The 26,089-nt window shown below is 41.8% G+C and overlaps 1 long non-coding RNA gene across 1 annotated transcript in view; it reads left to right on the top strand.

Annotated features, from left to right (window-relative positions):
* The window catches only part of LOC131828670 (uncharacterized), a 73,736-nt gene that overhangs the window by 20,423 nt on the left and 27,224 nt on the right, over window positions 1–26,089 (top strand). The gene's annotated exons all lie outside the window — the stretch shown is intronic.

The following is a 26,089-nucleotide window of genomic DNA, read 5'->3' as shown; positions in this document are numbered from 1 at the left end:
AAGATGCAAACGTAGTGATCCAAAGGGGCACGTGCATCCAAATGTTTATAGCAGCAATGTCCACAATAGCCAAACTATGGAAAGAACCTAGATGTCCATCAACAGATGAATGGATCAAGAAGATGTGGTATATATACACAATGGAATACTATGTAGCCATCAAAAGAAATGAAATCTTGCCATTTGCGACAACATGGATGGAACTAGAGTGTATCATGCTTAGCGAAATAAGTCAAGCAGAGAAAGACAACTATCATATGATCTCCCTGATATGAGGAAGTGGTGATGCAACATGGGGGCTTAAGTGGGTAGGAGAAGATTCAATGAAACAAGATGGGATTGGGAGGGAGACAAACCATAAGTGACTCTTAATCTCACAAAACAAACTGAGGGTTGCTGGGGGGAGGGGCCTTGGGAGAAGGGGGGTGGGGTTATGGACATTGGGGAGGGTATGTGCTTTGGTGAGTGCTGTGAAGTGTGTAAACCTGGCGATTCACAGACCTGTACCCCTGGGGATAAAAATATATGTTTATAAAAAATAAAAAAATTTAAAAAAAAGAAAGTATAAAACTATTTTTAAGATTTATTTGTTTGTGCAGAGGGAGAGAGAGAATGAGTGGGAGGGGCAGAAGGAGAGGGAGAGAGAATTTGAAGCAGACTCTGTGCTGAGTGGTGCTTGACTCAGGGCTTGATCTTACAACCCTGAGTTCAATATCTGATCTGCAACCAAGAGTTGGATGCCCAACTGACTGAAGCATCCAGGCACCCCTTATGACTTCTTTTTTCTTTTTTAACATAGTTTGCATTGAGGCAAAGGTCCTCAGCCCACAGATGCCAGTCTTGCTCTAGGATTGCCATGAAAATAAGAGTTGGCATTGGCAAGTACTCAGTCTTTCTTGTTTGGTAATTAAAGGTTCTATTTAACCCAGTAGAATTGTGTTACATTTGAAGAGTCACAGTTACCCAGTCCGCAGAAGCAGAAAAAGAATTTGTGCTTTTTTACTCTTTGATTTTATTTTCATCACATGATTTTTCCCCTGTGTTTTATTACCAGATCTCTTCTTCTGATCTTGACTATGTGTGCTTCAAAAATATTTTGTCTTCTTACCTTCTATTTTGATGTTTCCATTTGTCCAGTGAAGTAGTGACCTTTAGGCTCATAACAACTTTATTTCTCTGACAGTCATCCCCACCAGTAAGGGAGGGGCCTTTGTGACACTTGTGTGTCATCTGCCTTTGTCCCGGTACCAAAATGGCTGAGCTAGAGGTCCAGTCGTATTTTTCCTCGGTGAGTCAGCCTTTGTGGGTGCCTCGAAGTGAGCTGATGTTTACTCATAAAACTGAGAGGCAGCCATCTTCCACCACCTTCTGTGCTGGGAAGACGAAGTGAACACACTCAGAGAGAAGCAGGGACGGAAAGCATGGCTAATTTTCTTGGTAACTATTTACTGTTTCCATGCCCTCCTGTGGTCTAGCTATCCTTGGGCTTAGCGAATTACTCAGTCTCCTTCTAATAAAAAAAACTTTTCCCCTTTCTTAAGCCAACCTGAATTGCTTTCTATTGCCACTAGAAAAACTGTGGCTAAGTCCTATTATTACCAAGTGAAGAGCCTCCAATATCATTCTTTGGGAGCAGTAAATTCCCTTTTTTGTGTTCCACTTTGCTTTTGCCACAAAAATTCCATTAGTATTTTCTTCTGAGTACCTCAGGCAACACATGGTGCCCTTGAGTTCCTTTGCCACTTGTGCACCATGTTTCTCTTCGGAATTGTGCTCGTCCTAAGTTCAGGTGATCTTTCTTACTCTGTCAAGTATTCCTCTGAGCACTCTTCTCTCTTCGTGTCTTGCTGTGCTTCTTGTCCTCTCTGAGGTTCAGGTATTCCATAGTCTTTTGGTCTCAAGTTCTACCTACAATGGGGCCCATTACTCATGTTATCTTTGATTTCTCTGTACATTAATCCCTCTGCTTCTTTTCTTCTCACTTCCATTCTTCTTCTCCGGGTTTTTGAACAAAGCTGCTCCTACAGAGGCAGGTATTTTTGTCTTCTTTTTTCTGCAACAAGAAGTTTCTCCCTACCATTTTCTTATGTAGCTCTTGTTCACCCCCAGGTTATTCCTCCTTTCCTTTTATTTATTTCCCTCTCTGAATATAAAGTTTCTTCTTTATATTCCTTAAACTGTTCCTAGAGTCTGTCTTATTCTTACTGGCTTGTGTGTCTTCTACGCCTTCTTCTGGGCTGAGAGAATGAAGTCCTTGCTTAATCAGGTGCTCTGGCTTGTCTCCCTTCACTTTTGGAAATTGTCTGAGTAGAACTTTGTAGGTTCAGACATTACAAAGGAGGAGAGTATTAGTCTGGGTTCTCCAGAGAAATGGAATATATATTCTTTACTGTATACATATTCTTTAATTTAATTTCTATATTATACTATATAGATATATATTATATTTATTATTTTTAAGTATAGAAAGTAGGGAATTTAGTTCATGTGGTCATGAAGGCTGAGAAGTCTGAGGGTTTGTGGTAGGCAAGCTGGAGACCCAGGAGAGCCGTGGTATAAACTTCCATTTGGTGTAAGCTTCAAGTTCAAAAGCAGGGATAGATCAGTATCTCAGTCAGAAGACAGGCAGAGAGAGTGAACTCTATCTTACTCAACCTTTTTTGTTCTATTCAGGCCTTCAACAGATGGGCCCATGGTCAATGGCACCCACCCACATTGGCAAGGGCAATCTGCTTTATTCACTCTGCCAATTCAAATGTTAATCCCATCCAGAAAGATCCTTGCAAACACAAACAGAATAATGTTAATCAAATATCTGGGCACCCTGTGGCCCAGTTAAACTGACCTATAAAGTTAACCATCATAAAAAGTTTAATAAAATTGCCTCAGCTGCCCATCCACATCTTGTAGGCATCCACGTCCTGGTGGATCCCACAGAGCTCACCTCCCATAGGTCTCCTAGGGATTTGAGTGCCTGTTCTCAGTGAAGTCTTGACATGTTTACTTCTCTCATACATTTTTCTCATGGCTATTCTTTCTCTTTACTCTCCAATTTGATCTAGAAGAGGAATGAATTTGCACAAAAATAGCCCATGTAAGGCATCTGAGGATAGCTAGCCCTGCAGAGGGGTTGGAAAGCTGAGGGATTGTACTACCTCAGTGTTGCGACTCAAACTCATAGAGCAGACTGTTCTATCTTTACCAAATGTATCTAATTACTCCACCTACAGGATTTCCTCACTGGGCACCTTTCTCTCACTGAATGGCTTAAGGACCTGTCCCCCTCCTTTTCTTCATCCTCTACCTCCTTTCTGTCTTAAAGCCCCAAATTCCTGTTTGGTTCGTATGGGTAACAGTTAAGCAAATTCTTTGTTGCAGTGCATCCTTCCAAAGTGCAAATGTCCAGATTCACCTATCCTACCCAAAGATAGTTCTCTCCTGAAAAGCTATGAAAATGCTAGTTTATTCACTCTGCTTTGCTTATTCATGCAAGCAATCATTCACTCATTAAACTTTAACAAGTACCTACTTAGCATCCATTAAACATGGGATGCAAAAGAAAGGCAAAAGTTGTGTCAGAACAGTGCTTGAAGTGACACTATTAGAATGCTGTGCTATGATTTAGGATTTATTGTATTAAGAAGGAAGATTTAGAATAAGAAAGAAAGAAATGCCCACTCATGTAAGGGCTGAAAAAGAAAACTAACCTATGAATAATAAAAGAAAAAAAAATCACACATTTGTTGAGGCTACTGCATTAAAAAGACCCAGCAACAACCTTTCCATTCCTTAGGGAATGTACAGACCAGCACAGGAGATAAACAACAAAGAGGAAACTGCTGCTCAGTATGCAGCAGAGGTGACCGTGGGATGGGAGGGATTTAGCACGGATGGACAGGGGTCATCATAGTATAGTTCCTAGAAAGTTCCACTGAAGCTGAGTCTTGACGGATGAGAGGACTTAGGTAGGTAATGAATCATTTGTTTATTCATCTTTTTTTTTTTTAAAGGTTTCATTTATTTATTTGGCAGAGAGAGGTTGAGAGAGCGAGAACACAAGCAGGGGGAGCAGCAGGCAGAAAGAGAGAGAGAAACAGGCTCCCCACTGAGCAGACAGCCCAAGGCAGGGCTTGATCCCAGGACCCTGAGATCATGACCTGGGCCAAAGGAAGATCTTAACAGACTGAGCTACCCAGGCACCCCCGTAATGAATCATTTGTACATTGCTGTGTTTTGGCAGATGGAGGTAGGGAAGAAGGATGAGTGGATGTGGGATGTGATGTGAGGAAGATTCACAGGGATGTCACACTGATATTTAGGGCTTGACACACCATAAATTAAATTCTGCTTTTCCTCTGGCAACCCCTTGTCGGTAGATGACACCAACACTCACCTGATTGCTCAAGCCAAAACTAGAGCATTCTTCTCCCATATCTTCCCTCAACGAACATATGTAGTCCATCAGTTACCAAGCTTGGCCATTCTGAACAACTTTTAGAATCCTAGATATGCTTTCTCTCCTTTTATCTGTCAATGTGAATATTATTTGCTCTGTCTAGAACATGGTTCCTCTCCCACATATCACTCACCTTTGCTTGGCTAACTCATACTCATTCTTACGGTGTCATTTTAGATAACGCTTATCTCCAGAGGCCTTGCCTGACAACCTATGTCCAGAGTAGATGCTCTTCCTGTGGGACCCCAGCATACCCCAGAAAAGCACCTAAAATCTTCTATTCTAATTGCCTATTGGTTTCTCTGTCTCCTTCAATAGTTTATGAGGTCCCCAGAGGAAAGGATATTGTCTCTTTTAACTATAATTATCATTACAGCGGCTGACACAGTGGTTGGCACAAGGTAGATAGTCAGTAGATATCTGTAAAATGAATGAGTAAATGAATGATTGAAGTGTCATGGGTAGAAAGTTCTGATCATGATAATAAGCTATGATTGGATATGATCTGTGTGGCAGAATGGAGGAGGAGCTGAAGTCACCAGAACTGAGAAGGGCAGGGGCTTATTTTCTTTGTAGGTGTCTAGAGATAACTGTTGTTGTTCAGGACAATAGCCTGTCATGACATGGGTAGAAAGACCATGAACTACAGCCAGGATCTTCAGCGAAGACAGTGAGTAGTTGGGAGGGCAACAGATCAGAGCTGAGAAAGGGTAAATTGTGCATCAACCAGAAACTATGAGTGTTAAGAAGGAAGGAATTTTTTATAGACTTGGAGGAATATTTTCTACACTAGAAAATTTTTTTCTGTTCCTAAAAGGCTCTCAGATCATCATCAAGCCCCATCTCTCTATGTGTCCTGTCCTTAATAATGGCTTTAATCTTGGACCCTTAAGCTGAAAGTGTCTGGTGAGCATTTCCCATTGTTGCCTTTCAGTTTTTCATTCCCAAGTTCAGACTCCCAACTCAGGCACCCCGTTATTGAGACTGCCAGTCCATCATAATGCCTTTGAAAATAGTCACAATGCCTCCCGCAGCAATTGTTCCTCCCTGGAGAGAAAAAAACCATGTTTTAACCTTAGCTTTCAAAGGATGCTCTCTTATTGGCTCATTCTTTTTCTTTTAATGCTCCCTTCAAAGTCCAATTTTTCTAATGCTCTGTGGCGCACACTGAATGACTTATTTCCAGGGATTTGAATTACTGCAAACAGGTCTCTTGGGTCCACCCCAGTGGAATCAATAATAGGCATTCCTACCCTGTAATGTCTTGCCACGCAGTATTTTGTATCCCTTTTTATTTAGATCATCACAGTGAATCTTTATATAACGGTGTCCTTCTCTTATCCTTCTCCACCAGAAGGTTCCTTTTCTTTCGCTTCCTTCTCAATGCTTGCTGCTAGGAGAAAAGGCACTGTGGAGAAATCAGCAATATTTGTGTCTTTTCTTCTCATCTTATATCTGTCTCTGTTTTTCTTCCCTTTTACTTTGCCCATTCCATTTCTTCAGCTGTGTCTTGCCAGCCACTTTCTTGAGACCCTATTTCACTCTCAGTAAGACACAGATTGAGTCTGGTGGACTCTGACCCCAGAGTTCAAGGCCAGAGTCAGGGTTCGTCTGGTCTTGACTTTCCCCACTAGGTTCTGCATGGCAGGAGCAGACCCCACGTTTACTGTCACTGTGGTCCTCCACTCTCCTGCATCTTGTTCTTTCCTTAGGCCCCCTGCAGTGTCCCCCCAACCACTCACCCCACTGAGGGATATACATTTCCATCCCAAAGACCACAACTTGATTTGGATAATTGAATTTGATCATTAGAGATTGAGGAAAAGTAGTCCCTTGAAGATGAACTCTTGTGAAACAAATTTTCACCAATTGGAGGCCTGCCAGCAGATGATAATAAGGACAACAATACCGTTTACATTAGTAACATGGGATTATCACACAGTATTGATAGAAAAGAGGTCCTCATTATTTGAGAAGATAATCTTCTTTGATCTAGAAGCCAGTTTCAGTGGGAAGCAAGAGAAAGGAAACAGACACTAAATCAGCCTTGGTAACCCATGGGTGACGGGTGTCACCGGTAGATCAGGCTTATATTAGAGTAGAATTTCTTTTCACAAAACCAAACTGGAAAAGACGTAATATAAATCTTGGCCTGCTGCCTGCTTTTCTCCTCTGTGTGTTGCAAAAAGTCTCAAGGTGAAAAGAAAATATAGAAATCTGGGGGTTTCTTCAATGCTGACAGTTTCCCCCTCAGGGTGAGGATACCTTGAGAGATTCTCCTTAATTCTCCAACCTCTTATTTAATAGGTTATCAGAGGAGGCCACACACCTTTCTTGACCATTTTTCCCTCTTGGAAACTCCTTTATAAGAAACACGGATTTAGGGGCTCCTGGGTGGTTCAGTGGGTTAAAGCCACTGCCTTCTGCTCAGGTCATGATCTCAGGGTCCTGGAATCGAGCCCCGAATCAGGCTCTCTGCTCAGCAGGAAACCTGCTTCCCCCTCCCTCTCTCTCTACCTGCCTCTCTGCCTACTTGTGATCTCTGTCAAAAAAATAAATTAAAAAAAAAAAAAAGAAAGAAAGAAATACTGATTTAGAGCCCCAGGCCTCTGCTTGTGCCTGGTTCTGATGCTTCTCTCCAATATGAGAAACAGGCCGAGGGAAAGATCAGAAGGGCAGTTCTTTAGGTTCATGATGAATTCCTGTAGAGCACACAGCACATCTGTGCCCACCACCAACTCCTGCATGAAGATGTGCGCTTAGAGGCTCCTTGTGTCCCTATGGGGGGATGGGAAGCAGGACAGATAGCTCTGTGTTTTCATTGTGCTTTTTACAAACCATTAGGTAGGTAAAGGAACCACTGTCACACCATTTAAAAATGAAGAAATGGAAGCAAAGCATGGTAATGTGTCTGGCTAGAAGCCATGAAACCCATCACAGATGCCACTGAACTTGAGTCCCAGATCTTCTGACAACTGGCCTGGCCTCTCTTGGTGTGAGCTGCCTCTCCCAAGCCCTTCTTCTTGGTCAGAAGCCATATCATTCTGAACAAAAAGAAGAAGCTACATTAAAAAAATTCTAAGCATGTAGTTTGTCCTCTGGTCACTGAGCTGATGCATTTATCTAATCTGTACACACAGAGCTCTGACTTCATTGTGTTTTGCTAGAATCACATTCCAGGGCTTTTGGTCGATATTATGCAACACCACTTTGCTAGTTTGTGCTCTGCCAATTTTTTGGAGCAAGCTTAATTATGCAAATGCACCTGATAATAGAGTATTCATTTTAGTCATGCTCAATTATTTATTTTTTATGCATGGCCCTGGTGACTTGGACAGAGCTTAGTAACAGCTCATCTCATATCCAGCAAGGAGACACAGGAAAGGACACAATTCTGATGCAGGTCAACTGCCCTGATGGGCATCAAGCTGCTTCAGGGAAAGCCACATTTGAGGCAAGGCCAGCTATTTCTAGGGAAAATGCCAACCCTATTGCCTATCTGTTGTTCCCAGACTGAGAGGACATTTCACGGGACTGGAGGAGCAGTGACACTTAGAGGCAGAGAGAACAGTACTTGAAGTTACTGGGTTGGAGGAGAATGGAAAACAAACCCGTTGGTCACTTCCACTGACTCCTAAACTGCCACGTCTCCCCACTTGTGCCACTTCTGCCTTTAAGGATGACAAAAAGGGACCTGGAGACAAAGCAGTAGAGACAGGTGGAAATAGATATGCTAGAGTGTTTTGCTCTTCTCAGAAGACAGCAAGTGAAAATCAGGCCACTGGGCAGAAATAGCATGGCAGCTCTCTTTCACTCTTTCATTTTTCCACAAGTGCCATGATCTCATTGACACTGAGCATTTGCCTATTTTAACTGGAGCACTCTGTACCTCAGACTTGGTTAACCTGTACTCTTTATAGAGCTGTTGCTTTAAGTGTGACTTCTCCCAAGATGGCTTCCCTGAACACTTCAGCTCCATCCTCACGCCTGGAATAGGACAGGCACCCCTGCAGTGTTCTCTCGTAGATTCAGGTTTATTAATTATGGTGCCTGTTATCTCACTTAATGGGATAACTTGTTTCATTGTATGACTCACCATCTATGAAGGTGGAGATCATGTCTTCACTGATTACTGATGCAGAGCACCTAACTCAGTGCTCAGAAGTTGGTAGCCACTTGATAAAAGTTTGTTGAAAAAAGAATGAAGGAAGGAAGGAATAAATAAATAAATAGTGATGGGGGTTCAGACTTTACTTTCATCCTTAATGTCCAGCTGAAGCCCAGAAGGATTCACCTAATGTCTGTTTCTAACTGTGGAACACACATTATCTTTTCTACTGTATACTTGTGTCATTATAATTAACTGATGACTTTTGTGAACACAGTTGTGGTTCAATATTTGTCTGTCCAACCAATTTGTCTTACTCTTTCTTCTGCTAATCTGTGTCTTCTCTCCTTCACTTTCCCCATAACCACCAGAGAGGTGGGAATGGGACCCAGGGCTAGCCCATCATGTCTCTTCACCAGAATTGAAATCGGAAGAAAGCATTTTCTTTCCTGATGGGGTTATTGTATTGAGGGATTTGGGTCTGGGACCACTGAGAACCACTTTGTCTACCATCTCAGAGAGAGTGTGTGGATGAAACCAATCAGAAAGCCAAGTAAAATCCAGCTAGAGTCCTAAGATCGTGATTCTTGCACCATTTTTGTCGTTGTTGTTGTTTCCATGCCTTTCTCCAGAATACATTCTACTTAGGAGGCCAATAAATACTTTTTCTTTAAGTCAATGTGAATTTGATTTCTATTTCTTACAACTGAATGAGATCTGTCTAATGCAGTGATTAAAGTGCATTTATTTTTAGGGACATAAGGAGAGTCAGCTGAAGTCCAGGGAAAAGGTTGCCACATCCTTAGTTTCCAAGTTTAAATGGACTTCCGACTTTAAAAATCACAGTCCTGATAAATATAGAAATTGTTACCTGAGGCCAGACTTAAGGGTCATGACCACAGCTATAACTATACTAATGGGAAGTGGATAAATCATCGCAACGCCTAAAAGAAGTATCAAGTCCTAATTCTGTCTCAGGCGCATTCAAATATGCCAATGGTCATAGTCAACTCTTCTGGCAAGTATCCAGGGGCAGATGGAGAAACCCATCCAAGGACTTGCTGTGTGGACAGGGAAGGGAGTCCTTGATCTTCTGGTTCAGAAATATGCTATATATGCCGTGGACTAGAGACAGCTGATGTTGCTACTCCTTTCTGTGCTTTCCAAAATAGGAGTTTTTACTGCAGAAATTATGTACTCCTTCATAATTTTATATTGGCTCTGGTGGGGTGGTTAAATTCCCTATTTGGCAAGAATATGAGAAGACTTGGAAATCAATCTAGCAAATGATGTCATTTGGGTTGGCTGTGTTTTCTGTTGTACACAGGGTACTGGTATCTCCATAGGTGGGCATTTCTGAATTCCATGTTGGGGGAAAAGGTGCTTTGAATGTGCTAGGAAGTGAAGGGGTCGAGTGCAATCATCTGTAAGAGCTATCGTGTTGTTCCTACAGCTTCTCCACCTTCTTCTCTAGTGAAATGCTCCTTCCCCCGCCATTTTTCCTTTATCCCCCTACCATTCTGAACCAGCCATAACAAAGACCTTGTAACTTGCTTCTAGCCAAAATTGCATTTTGAGGTCGAGAAATAATCTCTGAGAAAAAGAAACCTCTTTTCTACTGGGCATGCCCAAATGGGGAGATGTGAATTTGCAAAGACTAGAGAGGCCGAGATGTGGAAAAGAAGGCTGTGTTTTCTGGGTTTGATTTCCCCATCTCTGAGGCCTCAAGGTCCCAGACCTGTTATTTCTCATTCAATCTCAAGGCTACTCCAATATCCTATCTCCCTTCTTGGGTCAATAAAATCTCTGTTCTGTTTCGTGTAGTTTGATACCGATTTTTATCACTTGCAACTGAAAGCATTGTGACCTCAATGCCATCTCCTCAGAGAGTCCTCCTTTGACCATTCTAGCTAATTTAGTGCCCTTTGTGCTACCTACCATTTTCTATCTTGTTGCCCTATTTTATGTTTTTATAGCACCGATTGCTCTCTGAAATTAGCTCTTCAGAAAATGTCTAATTTTCTGTTTATTGCTCATTCTTTTCTCCTCCCCCTCCTGCTGCTAAAATGTAAGTTCTGTGAAGTCAGAGATTTCATGGTTTATTCATTAATTAATTTTCCTAAGGCCTAGAACAGAACCCAGCATGCAATGGGTGCTTCTTAATAAATATTTACTAATTAAATCACGCACTGACATAGAGGTAAAGACTAAGAAGTGCTAAGGAAAGGGAGTCTGCTGGTGAAGGCATCCATCTATTAATTTATCCTGATTCCCCTAGCTTTCCTATTACTTCATTGATTGATATTAAATATTTTTCCATTTTCTCTCCTTTGGTTGTCTTTTATTTAGGGTAACCTTACTACTCAAGCTCTACATTATCTTCTGGTCCTCTGCTGCTTTTTTGTCCCAAAACCCCAACCTCAGTCCAGCTTCCCTGAATGCTTTTACACCAGATGATTTCATTATTGAAAATGTTACCCTTCCTTTTGGTTCTCTACCAAGGGAAACTACTCAACCACAGTGCTTGAATTCTTTATGACCTGCCTGAATAAATTTCTCAGTCTTTCTTGTGGTGGGGGAAGTGATTAAGAGATCTGGCTTCTTAAATGTGTATAGTACTTTATTCTTCTGAAGGCATTTTTGGATGAGTGAATCTCAGCTGGTCTATCCAGCATCTGTTATGATGTTACAGATATTTTCTTACCCATTGAGAGAAGCTGTGACACCATCTGTTATGATGTTAACCAGGACTGGAATTGGTATAAAAAGTTCAAAGATGAGAGAGGTGCCTGGGTAGCTCAGTCAGTTAAGCATCTGACTCTTGATTTTTGGCTCAGGTCATAAGCATGGGGTCATGAGATTGAGTCCTGTGTTGGGCTTGGTGCTGGATGTGGAATCTGCTTAAGATTCTCTGTCTCCCTCCGCACCACCCCCCGCACCCCCCATTATTCAGAGATGAGGAAACCAAGGTACAGAAAAACTGGTGGTTCGTCTAAGGCTACAGAGGTGGTGAAGGTGAAGCCTAGACTTTAATCCAGCCTTCAGCTTCTTTGTAACATCTGAGACTCTTCAGAAGACTGTCCATTGGGGTGAAAAACAAATCATAGAGCATTAGTAAACTGGTGAAGTCTAGGACACAAAATCAATTGCGGCCATATTTTACTGGATTTACAGAACAAACTAGAGAGTCACATCCGTATTACTAGTCCAATTTTGTTATTAAAAAAGAAAGCTGCCATTTGGAATTTCTTATGGCACTATTTATCAAATCCCAGACACAAAGGGATAGAAAAATATCATTTTTGAACAATTTGCATTTTCCTTGTTTTAAGTAAAATCCAATACATCATCGGCCCAATGACATTTTAAGGGTTTCAAGTCTGTAATGGCTGTCATGACATGAATCATTCAAACCGAGGCCACTGTCCTGAGCAGTGACTCAGAGTAAACAGCTCGAAGAGAGAAAAACACATTTTTCCCTCGAGTTGGAGTCATCGTTCAAATGAAATCAACCTACCAAATCCGTGACGACTTTCCAAAGGCTGGATGCTTCTAAGGTGTCTGTGGAAAAAGCACATTCTTGAGGCAAGTCCCCCAAACAAGGAGCTGGGACTTCTTAGGGTCAGTTCAGTCCCTTATTTACCACTAATGAAAGTGAGCCCCTAGGCAGGTCTTTTCAGTTTTCCTTGTCTCAGCTTCTTCATTTGTAAAATGAAAGAGGTAGACTGGATAGGCTGAGAGGTCCTTCTGGTTCTAAGAACGGCTGATTTGGGGTCATTTTACTCCAGTTCAGGAGTTATAACTGATTACAGATATTTTCTTACCCATTGAGAGAAGCTGTGACACCAAGTGAGAACACCTCAGAGCACGACATATGGTGGGGAGTTGTTCCTGCTTCAACTACCACTGTGGCCACGTGAGGAAGAAGACACACAGTTATTCCTTGGGTGGTCAACACTTTAGTTTGCACCTGGATGTTTGCGTACCTCCAAGGGAGTCACTAGGTTCTTACTTAGTGTTTTACCAGAAAACATCCTCTGTTGTGGCAAAAGAAATCTCAGTAGCCAGGAGTCTTATGGCACTTTTGTGTGCTCAGTGATTATTCTTGGACCCTGACATTGCCTCTTACCCCTTAGAAGAGAAGGAGAAATGGGGACATCAGAGAGGAGGTAACTACTTTCTCTGTGGCAGGCGCGTGATGGAGCAGTCACTGGTCTGAAGGATGGGCTTGGTCTCTAACCGCCATAGGACTGGATACTCACTTTAGACCCATGCACTAATTTCCTGTCCTTGTAGGTATGATTAAAGGCTTGTTTGGCTTAGGCCAATGTAGCATCTCAATGGAGGCTTTTGTTTATTGACAGACAGCTTTTTCCTTACGGTTGAATTTTTCTGGAGATGGTGGTTGGAAGGTGTGGGGATTCCAACTGCTTCAAATTTGCATATGTTCAAGCAGTAACATTAGAATGTTTAAAGATTTAAGTTATTCCTTCAGGTGCATTAACTGATAACCTAAATTCTCTTATAACCTTGTTCAAGTGATTGAATTTGAATAGTCACACAATTCTTGCCAAGATACAGCCCAAGCCACTGATTCAAAATAACTGACCTGCAACTATGGTGGAGCCCAGGAGCCCAGTGGCCTCCTGAAACTGTCACCTGGGAGATATCAAAGAGTTTCCTCTCAGGGACATGCTTGTCCTCACAGGGGATTTGCCAGGATTGCCCAGGAGAGGCAGATCCGGGGATTCTAAGATTGGATGCAACAAATGCTAATAGAATCATTGTTTACATGGGGGAATGAGAGAGTCAGAAGTGGGCATGGTGGCTTTTAGTGCTGTATATGTTTTTAAATTGGTAAAATATACATAACAAAATTAATAATTTTAACCATTTTTAAGTGTACAACTCAGTGGCACTAAGTACATTCAGAAAATTATGTAACTATACCACTGTCCATTTCCAGAACTTTTCCTCATCCCCAAACAGATACTCTGTACCCATTAAACACAAACTCTCAAAAAACAACAACAACAACAAAAAAACACAAACTCTCTGTTCCCTCCTCCTCCTGGCTCCTGGTACCTTCTATTCTATTTATTATGTCTATGAATTTGCTATTTTAGCTACTGCATGTAAGTGGAATCATGCAATATTTGTGCTTTTGTGTCTGCCTTACTTCACTTAGCATGTTTTCAAGGTCCTTCCGTGTCATAGTGTGTGTCAGAATTTCATTCCTTTTTATGGCTGAGTAATATTCCACTGTCGGGATATACTACAGTTTGTATACCCATGCACCAGTTGATGGACAGGTGGGTTGTTGCCTTTTGGCCCTTATGAACAATGCTACTATGAACTTTGGGGTACACATATCTTTCAAGTCCCTGCTTTCAATTCATTTGGGTCTATATCCAAAAGCAGAATTTCTGGATTATATGGTATTTCTATGTTTAACTTTTTGAGGGACCAAAAAACTGTTTTCCATATGGTCTGCAATATTTTACATTCCTGTCAGCAAGGCACAAGGGCTCTAATTTTTCTACATCCTTGCCAACACTTCTTATTTTCTGTTTTGCTTTTTAAAATAGCCATCCTAATGGTATAAAGAGGTAGCTCATTGCAGTGATGCTGTATTTTCGGGAAAAGCAAGGGAGGGAAGGCCTAGAAAGAATAGGATTGCTTGGAAATTTAACCATTGCCTACATTCCAGAAGATGTAAGTTTTACTGGAAGTTCTGTGGTCCATTTAGAGCAAGTTACTTAACCCCTGACTCACTCTTTTTCCTTAGTACATGGGATCATGAATCTCAAACCAAACAGGTCATCTAAGAAATACTGCCGGCACCAGCCTAAATTAAGAACCTATGCTAGACGGTGTGCCATGCTTCTTGCTGATTTATTTGCTGTTAGTAAATGATAGGTATGACACAATTTGGTGAGGGCTAAAATCTGGCCCATTTGTTTCTTAAAACGGTAAGTCTGAGTTTCTCAAGCTAATAGGCAGATAAGGAGGAGGTGGGGGTTAGCTATTACTATTCTATAGAGATATATTCATTTTATGCAAAAATCTATCAGGAATAATATAGAATTATTTGTCATTTTTATTGACCTTCCATTAGCTTTCAGTTTGTGAACAAAAAGTTAGTTAAACCAATTCAAAATACCTTTTTTCCCCTCCCCCAACACTCAGCTACTGATGTTGGTACAGAATCTAAAATCGAATATTCCACAAGACTCGAAGTGAGTAAGGATGCCCCTCATCAAAGAGGCAAGCCTTTCTAGTGAGATAAAGCATGGCTGGCTATGTCCTGACTTCCCTTCATTTTAATTAGTTTCTTATCATCTGATAACACATTGGGATGAACATTTTTTTATATATAAAGCCTCTGTATTTTCAATTTCATGATCTAGGAAGAGATCTTAGTCATCAACTTGACATGCCATCTAGTTATTACAAAAGAGGAAGATTACTGATAGGGTATGCCAAAGTGAAAAACAGTTTGCAGAGAGCAACTAATTTTTAATTAGCTCACATTTAATAATTTCACATAGCAAGTCATCTCACTCTTTGCTCTTGGCACATATTTTGCATCGAAGGGAACAGCAGGAAATAACATGACTCAAAATTAGGCATTCCGTGAATGATGTTTTAGACATGTTTTTAGATGTTTTTAGACTGTTTTATGCAGTCATCTTACTGCAATATTGACTGGTTTTAGCCCATGGAGTTAACAGAGAGAGACGCAGGTGTCAAGATGAAGAAAAGCTCAGCTGTGTTCCCACAGAATGCCTGAATCCCCTCTCAGAAAGGAAGAGCGATGAATATCCATGTTAGGCTTCTCAAATTTCACCAAAGGATGTCAACAGATCCCCTACCTCAGTTGCAAGTAAACACATACTATTTCAAATTTAAGGAGCAAGAGAAAAGTGCCCCAAAGCCAGGTAATCATCAAGGATTACAAATCTGAATTCTCTGGTGCTCTGTTCAAACTCTTAGTTGAGAGAGAATATTTACAGAGAGGAGCTCATAGGATAGACAATCTGTTAAATCCTCCAGATAAATGCCTCCTAATTTTTCCTAACAAGGGAAATAATAACATTCGTATTTATTAAACTCAAGAACATTGATATTTGACAACTGGTACAGCACTGAACCCAACCAGCGAAGGGACGGTGATGGCAAATAACCACATTGTCTTGACTCTGTCTTCGAAGTGGGGGTTCTTTCCCACATCACAAAGTCACGTGGAGTCCCCTCTGTCTACTGTCACCCCCTGACAATTCCAAGTGTCCTTGGAATGTCCCTTGTCAAATAGAGAATGAGAAAAGAAACCTTCACAAACCGTGGGCCCAGTTTAAATTCAATGTATCTTATAATCACAGGAGCATCCATAAATACTGGAACTTTTTCATACGTTGATGAGTGAGATGATTATTTATAGAATAAATGTGCGGGCACTGCTTCAGGAACCCTTGCAAAAAGGTCAAGGTTCTCCAGGGCTCTGTGGCTCACAAGTTAGGAGTTCCAGAGTAACACGAGTTAATTATGCTGTGTAATCACCAGATGAAGATCAAGAAATGTACTGGTTCTAAAGGGCTGGGTTCATTACATCACATAGTCCCTCATCTCTTTAGGGAGACTTTTAGATTTAGGAAAAGCTACTGTTTTTTCTTCTTGGCAGATAGTTTGATTTTCTCTTTGGGAGACAGAATTACGTGATGGACGAGAAAGAGCATTAACTGTTGGAAAATTTGCAGGCACTTTCCTCCAAATGTGCCACTTTCTTATGGTCAGCAAATATTACTTCATTATTATTTTGTATCAACCTTATCTCCTTACTGCTGGATCCTTCTTCATCTTCTTTATCCTCTTTCTCTAATTTGTTATCTTGAGGGACCTTCTGTATCTTTGAGAGGTAATGCCAGTCTTTTCTGGAATATAGCAGGGTATCCATAAACAAAATCAAATGACTTTTGTCACCAGGGCGGCAAGTCTGCATAAACAAGGAGACAAGGTGTGCATTTGTCGATTTCCTTGTAGATGATCTGTGGCCATTTGAATATTGTGTTAAGATTTCTCTGCTAATCCTGTAAGCTCCTGCTTTACTTACAAGGTTGACAGGTATGGTTTTGCTGGGAAAATCACTGGAGTGAGAGGAAATTCTGGGTTTTAACTGTCAGCATTGGTATTAAGTAACTGTATTATCTTGCTCAAGGCTTTGGGGGATTCGTTCTCTTATTCTCAAAGTTGAGTGGTGATTAGACCAGAGATCAGGACTCCAAACCCTCAGGGGCCCAAGGACGTCTGCAGGGAAGTCAGTGTCCAAGGCCCTGGGTGTAAGGCAAGGGCAGAGGTGGTATTTTGGGGAACAGAGAACATCTGCTCTACCTGCTGCGTCCCCGTCTATTAAATACTCCCCATCCGCTGAGCAGGGACCTTGAATTTGTCCATAGGCTACCAGGTGGGTTGGTTTTTTTTTCTCTTTTCCCCCTGTTTTTCTTTTCTTAACGCCTGGTCGCCAGGACCCTGCAGGGCCCTGGTTCTGACAATCCGTGACAACTCCATTGTTCAGGGCAGTCCACCTCATTCAGACCAGGCAAGCATGGAGACTGAAATGACAGCCAGTGCGTGAGCTGAAGTGAGGGGAGTGCACGGGGCGGGGGACAGAAGAAACCCCTTAAGAATCCACTGACACCCTTCCGCACTGGGGCATAGCTGCAGCCAATGAACCAAGTTGTGGCCAGGCTGCCGGGGGGCGGGGGGCAGCCTCCCCGAGTTCTGACTTTGGACGGACCATGAATCTAAGAAGCAGAATCACAAACAGTGACAGGCAGTAATAAATAACTCTTTCTCAGCTTCCCTTTCTTCCCTCCCCTAGACCCTCAGGCATCCGGCCTTACTTTCTGCTCCTTTTAACAGCTTTTCATTATATGCTGCCCATCACTCAAGTGCGGTTCAAAGGCCAGTTCCTCCTTGAAGCCTCACTCTGTCTCCCCGGCTGGAATTCTCCTCTGTGTTCTAGCAGCGCTCATGTGGGCTTCACAGAGGGCGGACTGCATCCGAACCAGCGCTAGGAGTGTGATGGACATGGCTGTTGTCCCCTGCTGGAACATACGTCACTTGACAGGAGGGACCCCATCTTTCCTGCTTTTCTGTCTTACTCTCACTGCCTAGAACAGCATTTTGCCCAAAGTGGTGTCAGTAAATAAGTACAAAAGCCTAGAGTTTAGGCTTTAGGGCCAGAAATGACTTGATGTTGGCTGCTGGGTCTATTATATGCACTTGGTGTGCATTATCAGCCTCTCTAAGCCTCAGTGTTTATTATTAGGGTTTTGGGTTTTTTTTTGGGTGGGGGGAGAGTTACATGATAAAATCATGCACAGTTCTTGGCATCATAATTCCCAGTGCCTGGTAAGTACTGAATAAATGCTGAAAACAATATTGGATTATAAGTGCCCTATACCCCTATTCCTTACTTCCTCCATGAAAAATGAATTTACGTGTGTTGATGAGACACAGGGCCTTGAGGATCACAGCTTTAGGATGGCCCAGGAACGTACCGACAAAAATTGGAAAAACAAGGGTTCTGCATCTTCGGTTCAAAGGGATAAGGAGAAAAGGTGGCTGATGCCAGGAAACAGCAAAGCAAACTGATTACAAAAAGAAGGCCCAAGGCACACAGGGTAAATTTAATTGAGAGGAGCAAAGGTACTGGCTGTCTAGAATGATGGCAGATTTGTTTAAAAAAAGAAAGGCAAAGTGAGAAGTAAAGATTACACAAAAACTGAGAAAAATTCCAAGACAGACTCTTCTTGTGGAATCTGTCTGAGGACTGGGAGGTGTTGATGAGACATATCATGGGGTGGAGAGGGCCAGGGAATCCCTGGGTGTAGACACCTGGGGGTAAACAAATCACTTAGGGTCCTGGAGCTGTGTCTGGGACAGGAGATCCACTGGGTCTCACCTGAAGGGGCCAGGCCTCCTGAAGGCTCATGGAAGAGGGGTCCTGTCTTCCTTGGAAGTGAGAAAGCTCCAGACTGAAAGTTAAACATGCTTAGTGCAAGCTGGTGACTGAGCTACAGACTAGTAGTAACTCCTCTTTTCCCCCAGAGCCAGGAATGTCAAAATTTCTTATCATTTGACAAGTTGATCTAGATTTCTAAGCAGCTGTGAAATGAATGAACCAATGTTGCAGTAATGGAAGGATTTGGGAGAGGATGAAGCTTCATGTGAAGTTAGATAATTAGGAGGTTGCTTGCTGAGCATGGAATTGAACTATCATATTTCATTAATTCTAAGACACATATATTATCACATTTTAATATTTCCAAAATTATGATATATATTAGACAATGGAGTTCAACAGTCGTGCTTGCCAGAAAACAATTGAGATGTGGCTTACTAAAATTTGCATATGCATAAGATAAAAAATGCCAGCATTAAAGCTTGCAAAATGGGAGAAAATCTGGAGACAAATGCAGATAACCCTTTTAAGAAATGTGAGCTCACCACGACCTTGATGGCACAAGGGACGGAAAGGAAGACCATTAGTGACTCTTCGGCAAAAAATGATTAGGAAGAATCAGATCTATAAAAGCTTCTCCTAGAGAGAGCCCTCATGCTTCTGTACATAGCAGCAGTTTACACACATTCCCAATTCATTACGTGGAATATTAAAAAGATGTGGACACAGGCCTCTGGATGGCTCAGTCAGTTAAGCAACTGACTCTTGATTTGGGCTCAGGTTCATGATCTCAGAATCATGGGATCGAGCCCTAGGTCAAACCCCTGTTTAAGATTTTCTCTCTCTCTCTCTCTCTCTTTCCCTCTGCCCCTTCTTGCTATCTTTCGGCCCTACCAAAATAAAATCAAATAATAATGAAAAGTGGATGTGGACACAGAGATTTGAATAAAACTAGTACTGTTTTTACTGTTTTATCATGGACTTTCTGGAATGAAATCAGTTTTATTTTGTTTTGTTTTGTTTTTTTAAATTGAGAGTGGTTGACAAGAGAAGAAGACAATGACTGCTAGTCTGGCTCGGTGCCAATGTCTTAATTTCTGCTGCGGCTCCAGTAGTTTTGCCCACTTTTGATTTTCACCATCAGTTTAAATGCCAACATAACCCAAGGGCAAATAATGTCTTAGTATTATTATAAAAATAGTTTTGACTTTGTATACCTGGTGCCAAAGTCTTGAGGAGGCTCAGGGGTTTGGGCACGCTTTGCGATCTGCTGAGGTAGCCCATCCAGGTCAGCCTTCTGGGTCAGAACACAGCAAGCATGCAGAAAGGTGGGGAGTAGATTTTGCAAGGGTAGTGGGCAACCGGCAGATACATGAAATAAGGCTTACACCAGCACTTTGTTTTAGAATAATATAAAATAATAATAGAAATACAAATATATAAAATAATATAAAAACAAATCTCAGTGATAAGAGTACTTGATCCTTTATAAGAGTTTGCAGTCTAGTGGAAGGGCTAAGTCAAGTGCTCAAGTAATAGAAACTCAAAAGCTATAGAATAGTGTTATCATGATGTACTTTTTCTTCATCAGTGATGTATAAAATAAAGTGCATCTTTGAATGGGGTTCTTTGAGTCTCTGGTTCTGTGATGTATGATTAGAACAGAGAATCAAATGAATCACATGACAGAGTGACCTGATGTATTTTTCTCCATGAGCAGGTGGAAAGAGCCCGGGACCAGACAGATCAGGATCTTTAGGATGGATTTCCTTCTCCCTAGGTGGCATGCCAGGCATATTTACCTTAGAAACATTTGGTGTTGGAGGCTTCCATGACTCATGATCATCTTTTTGAGAGGCACATTTTCTTATTAATCTTATGGATGCACAAATTGGTGAGTGAATAAATACCATGGCCATTGTGCTTCCTTTAAGGGATTTTGCCTATCTACTCTAAGGGAATGATTTTGTATTATAATATAAGGCAGTTTTATTTTATCTTCAATTTTTTTGTCTCGTCTTTGGAGAGGAAGGACCATCTCACTCTTACCCCTTGCCTCCTTGTTCTATGTTTACAGACTTCATAAAAAAATTAAAAATAGAGCTTCCCTATGACCCTGCAATTGCACTACTGGGTCTTTACCCCAAAGATACAGATGCAGTGAAAAGAAGGGCCATCTGTACCTCAATGTTTATAGCAGCAATGGCCACGGTTGCCAAACTGTGGAAAGAACCAAGATGCCCTTCAACGGACAAATGGATAAGGAAGATGTGGTCCATATACACTATGGAGTATTATGCCTCCGTCAGAAAGGACGAATACCCAACTTTTGTAGAAGCATGGACGGGACTGAAAGAGATTATGCCGAGTGAAATTAGTCAAGCAGAGAGAGTCAATTATCATATGGTTTCGCTTATTTGTGGAGCATAACAACACAGAGGACATGGGGAGATGGAGAGGAGAAGGGAGTTGAGGGAAATTGGAAGGGGAGGTGAACCATGAGAGACTATGGACTCTGAAAAACAATCTGAGAGTTTTGAAGGGGTGGGGGGTGGGAGGTTGGGGGAACTTGGTGGTGGGTATTATGGAGGGCACGTATTACATGGAACACGGGTGTGGTGCATAAACAATGAATTCTGTTACCTTGAAAAGAAATTAAATTAAAAAAAAAATGGGATGGGCTGATATGCTCCTTTGCCTACATCACTGTTCCATGGATGTCCAGCCAGCTTGTTCTGGTTGTGGCTCAAGAGGAAGGCTGAGGTCACCTGTGAACCCAAATCCCTTGAATTTACATTTGCAAGGGAAATGGTAGCCCAGAAGCTATTCTCTTCTTCCAGGGGCTTAGAGCTTCAGCTGATGCTGGACTTTCTTATTTGTTTCTATAAATTTTTAATAGTCTGCGATGGCATTAAACTCTGCAGAGGGTACAACAGAATGCCAGTAATCCTGATGATCTTACATTGCTTTACAGGGGAAAGGCGAATGATAAATCCTTTCAAGTATAAATCAGCAGAGATGTTAGCTATTTCTCTGCAAGGACATGTCTTATTACTAGCTTATTACTTGGCTGCTATGTTAGAACAAAAGAATTACATTATAAATATCTTTTCTTCTGTTTTCTGCTAGTTTGTGCATTCTCTTCCTCCACCCATCCCCCCTTCTCCACATAACTGTACTTTTCCTCTCTCTGTCTGTCTCTACTGATTAACCATCTATCTGCTGACTTACAAAATCTGTGTCTGGCCATCCTGATCTTAGGATACATTCCTGCTCCACACTATGACAAATACTTTTGTGGGGGAACAGAGTAAGACTTGAGTCTTGGTTTCCAAGAGCCTGCCGTCCAGTGGAAAGGATAAATCATATACCCAGGGAACAGAAACACAAGGCTGGACTTGACAGACTATTGGTTAGGGGTAAGGGCTCAGTTAGTTTAGATTCTATGTGTCTCTACAACTTCCTGCCTGTACATCCCCAGGCAAAGCCTTTGACCTCTCTGTACCTCAGCTTCCTCATCTGTAAGGCAAATGCATCCCACAGAGCTGCTGTGAGGATGAAATGAAGCACAGAGTAGTTATCACAATGCTATTTATAACCATAACTGATGTCATAATTTGTGCTCAAGGGAATGTACAAACAGTAACCAGATTCACTCTTCAATTTAATATCATTAACAGTAAATTTGCGCCACCACCAGTAAAATGTAGCAGGTTTTGGTTTTCTTTTGTGTGTACATTAGGACAGGCTGCTTTCAGAAATAAAGCTAGCCCGGAGTTCCCGAGCTGTTACTAGCATTATACATATGGTAAGGCTGGGCTTTACATGAGTGATATGGCTAGGATGGAGATGACATGCCCCTGGGATTCTCTTTCCTATGGTAGAAATATGTTGCAGGAAACCATCTCCACTGTTGTACGTAATCTCTACTCTTCTAAGCAAAAATATCCAAATATGTTGCCTTCCCGGAGTTGGAATGTATCCAGACTAAAGCTAATCATGTCCAGAACAAGTGAGCAGATCTGCTGTGCCTGGTCCTGTACGAACCAAGGCCCCTGCATTCCACCACGTGTAGGTTTGATTCTTCCCTGTGTTCATCCCCCCCCCCCCATTTGTTGCTATATGGGGGCAAGTGTCATACCCTCCACCCTTGCAGCTCCCTCCACCTCATTCCAGCACAGCCATTGATGATTCATTTGGGTTTTGGGAAAAGCAAGGGTCACAGTCTCCAGGTCTTCAGAGAACCAGAGGAGACCACGCTACTTTGTGACTTAGGCAATCTGGGGTTCCCCCTGGAAGCAAAGAACAATGGAGGGAATAGAGGTCTAGTATCAGATCTCACAGTACCTTCTGGCTCCAATTCTGATGTACTCTCTTATCCTGAACAAATTACTGAGACTTTTGGGGTCCCACTTTGGCCATTTATACAGTAACACACACACACACACACCCCACCCATGGCTCAGAATGTGATAAAAGCCACAATGAAAACACAAAATGTGAAAGGCTGCAGCTCTTCTGTTGTGGGTCTTTAAGCTACTTCTGAGTTCTAGCCACAGAGATCTGTGATTTGTGTCCTCAAGTTTGCTCACATGTCATGGGGTATTTCCTCTTGGGTATCTGGTCTCCTCTGGCAAATGAGGCAAATAAATGTAATAGCTATGGGTAAGGATTTTTTTTTTTTTTTTTTTTTTTTTTTTTTTTTTTTTGAGAGCACACAACTTTTTTTTTTTTTTTGAGAGCACACAACTTTTTTTTTGGTGGGCACACAACTTTATCTCATTTGTCTCCCAAACTCACTGAGAGCTGGGGAGTGAAAATATTGTCATCTCCTTTTGATGTAAAAGGAAATACTCATTGAGACTGAAGCCCTTTCTGGAGGAACAATCAGGACAAGGATGCTCAGGGCAGGGCTATAAATGTGATGCCTAGGGAAGCAACTGCTCTGCTAGTCCTCCAACATCCAAATTCCCCCTGCCACCAATAGTCTCTCCTCCTGTCCTTGAACAGCTGTAATGGAGGATGTAATGTATGGTGACGCCAGTTTCCGAGCTGAGGTTTGAGTCTTTAGGTTAAGCTCAGCCAGAAAAATGCTTCCTCCTGCCAACAGGTGGCAGACGAGGCAAATTTGTCGGAAAATGGAATAAAATCTGAAAGGAGGAAGCTTGGGTTGGGACCTTCGTTTTGGTCAACCTACGTTTATTATGCACCTACATTGCAATGCCCCAGGCAAGGCCCTCAAGCCTTGTCTGAGACAGGACCTCTAATCTCCGCTTCTTCTGGAAACCCCTCCCAGCAGACTCACAGGAAGATGGTCCTTTCCAAACCAGAGACACTATGCATATGTTTAGTAGGGCAGAAGAAATAGAAAAAAGCAAAGTACAACTTTGTTAAACGATGCTTCGTATCTGTCTTGATTTGATGCAGTCCTTAGTCCTAACTCCATAGACAACTGAGGAAACCACACTTGGCTGACAGGGAACTCGAGACAGACAAACAAACAAAACACACAACAACAACCCAAACTCCAAATCTGTGGCTCAAATTCAGGGCCCCAGGCATCTCTGGAAGAAAGAAATACGCTCTTATTTTTCATTCAACTGCTACTACTGCCTGACATGCTCTAATACTTTCTCTCTCTAGAACAAGCTGACTTTATTCCAACTCCTTTAAATAACCAGAGGAAAGCCACTGAAACTATTTATAATTTTTAACTTACATAAAGAAGACACAACTTATGAAAGATCTTTGGAAGCTGATTACATGCTGAATAATTAAGAGGCAAGCAACGGGGGTCGAAAATACTGGCAAACTCTTATTCATGCCCCAGCTCTCAACAAAACTGGTGTCTCCCCAGTCGAGGTTTTCCTGTCTTCATAATATATTCTCCCCTCTTCTCTGGGCTCCCACTGCACACTAGGTCTTCTGCCAACACATTAACTTATCTTAGAGTCTTTTTTAAAAAAATTTTTAAAAAGATTTTACTTATTTATTTGACACACACACAGAGAAAGCAAGAGAGAGAGAATGCACAAGCAGAGGGAGGGGCAGAGGGAGAGGGAGAAGCAGGCTCCCTACTGAGCGGGGAACCTGCTACAGTAGAGGGACCTAGGACCCTGGGATCATGACCTGAAGTGAAAGCAGACAATTAACCAACTGAGCCACCCAGGTGCCCCATCTTAGGCTCTTTTAACTAATTTTTAAAAATTATGTTCTGTTAGCCACTGTATAAATCCGTCATTAGTTTTTGATGTAGTGTTCAATGATTCATTAATTGCATATAACACCCAGTGCTCATCACCACACGAGTCCTCCTTAATACCCATCACCTGGCTACCCCACCCCCACCCCCTCCCCTCTGAAATCCTCAGTTTGTTTCCTGGAGCCCAGAGTCTTTCATGGTTCTTCTCCCTCTCCGATTTCTCCTCCTTCAATTTTCCCTCCCTTCCCCTGTGGTCCTCTGTGTTATTCCTTATGTTCCACATATGAGTGAAACCATATGATAATTGACTTTCTCTGCTTGACTTATTTCACTCAGCATAATCTCCTCCAGTCCCATCTATGTTGATGCAAAAGTTGGATATTTATCTTTTCTGATGGCTGAGTAATATTCCATTGTATATATGAACCACATCTTCTTTATCCATTCATCTACTGAAGGACATATTTGCTCCTTCCACAGTTTGGCTATTGTAGACATTGCTGCTGTGAACATCAGGGAGCATGTGCCCCTTCTTTTCACTACGTCTGTATCTTTGGGGTAAACACCTAGTAATGAAATTGCTGGGTCATAGGGTAGCTCTATTTTTAACATCCTAAGGAACATCCATACTGTTTTCCAGGGTGGCTGTACCAGCTTGCATTCCTACCAACAGTGTAAAAGAGAAATAGAAGGAAAACTTCCAAACTCATTCTATGAGGCCAGCATTAGCCTGATCCCAAAACCAGCAAAGACCCCATCAAAAAGAAGAATTACAGACCAATATCTCTGATGAACACGGGTGCAAAAATGCTCAGCAAGATCTTAGCCAATAGGATCCAAAAGTACATTAAAAGGATTATTCACCAGGACCAAGTGGGATTTATTCCTGGGATACAAGGGTGGTTCAACATTTGCAAATCAATCAACGTGATAGAGCACAGTAAGAAAAGAAGAGACAAGATCTACATGATCCTCTCAAGTGAGGCAGAAAAAGCATTTGACAAAATACAACATCCTTTCCTGATTAAAACTCTTCAGAGTATAGGGATAGAGGGAACATTCCTCAATATCATAAAAGCCATCTATGAAAAGCCCACAGCGAGTTATCATTCTCAATGGGGAAAAGAAGTCAAAATTCTCTCTTCGCAGATGACATGATACTTTATGTGGAAACCCCAGAAGACTCCACCCCCAAATTACTAGAACTCATACAGCAATTCAACCATGTGACAGGATACAAAATCAAAGCACAGAAATCAGTTGCATTTCTATACACCAACAATGAGACAGGAGACAGAGAAATTAAGGAGCTGATCCCCTTTATCACTGCACCCAAACCCCTAAGATACCTGGGAATAA

Source organism: Mustela lutreola, chromosome 4 (genome assembly GCF_030435805.1).
Source record: "Mustela lutreola isolate mMusLut2 chromosome 4, mMusLut2.pri, whole genome shotgun sequence".
Taxonomy (NCBI): Eukaryota; Metazoa; Chordata; class Mammalia; order Carnivora; family Mustelidae; genus Mustela; species Mustela lutreola.
This window is presented reverse-complemented; position numbering and strand designations above follow the sequence as displayed.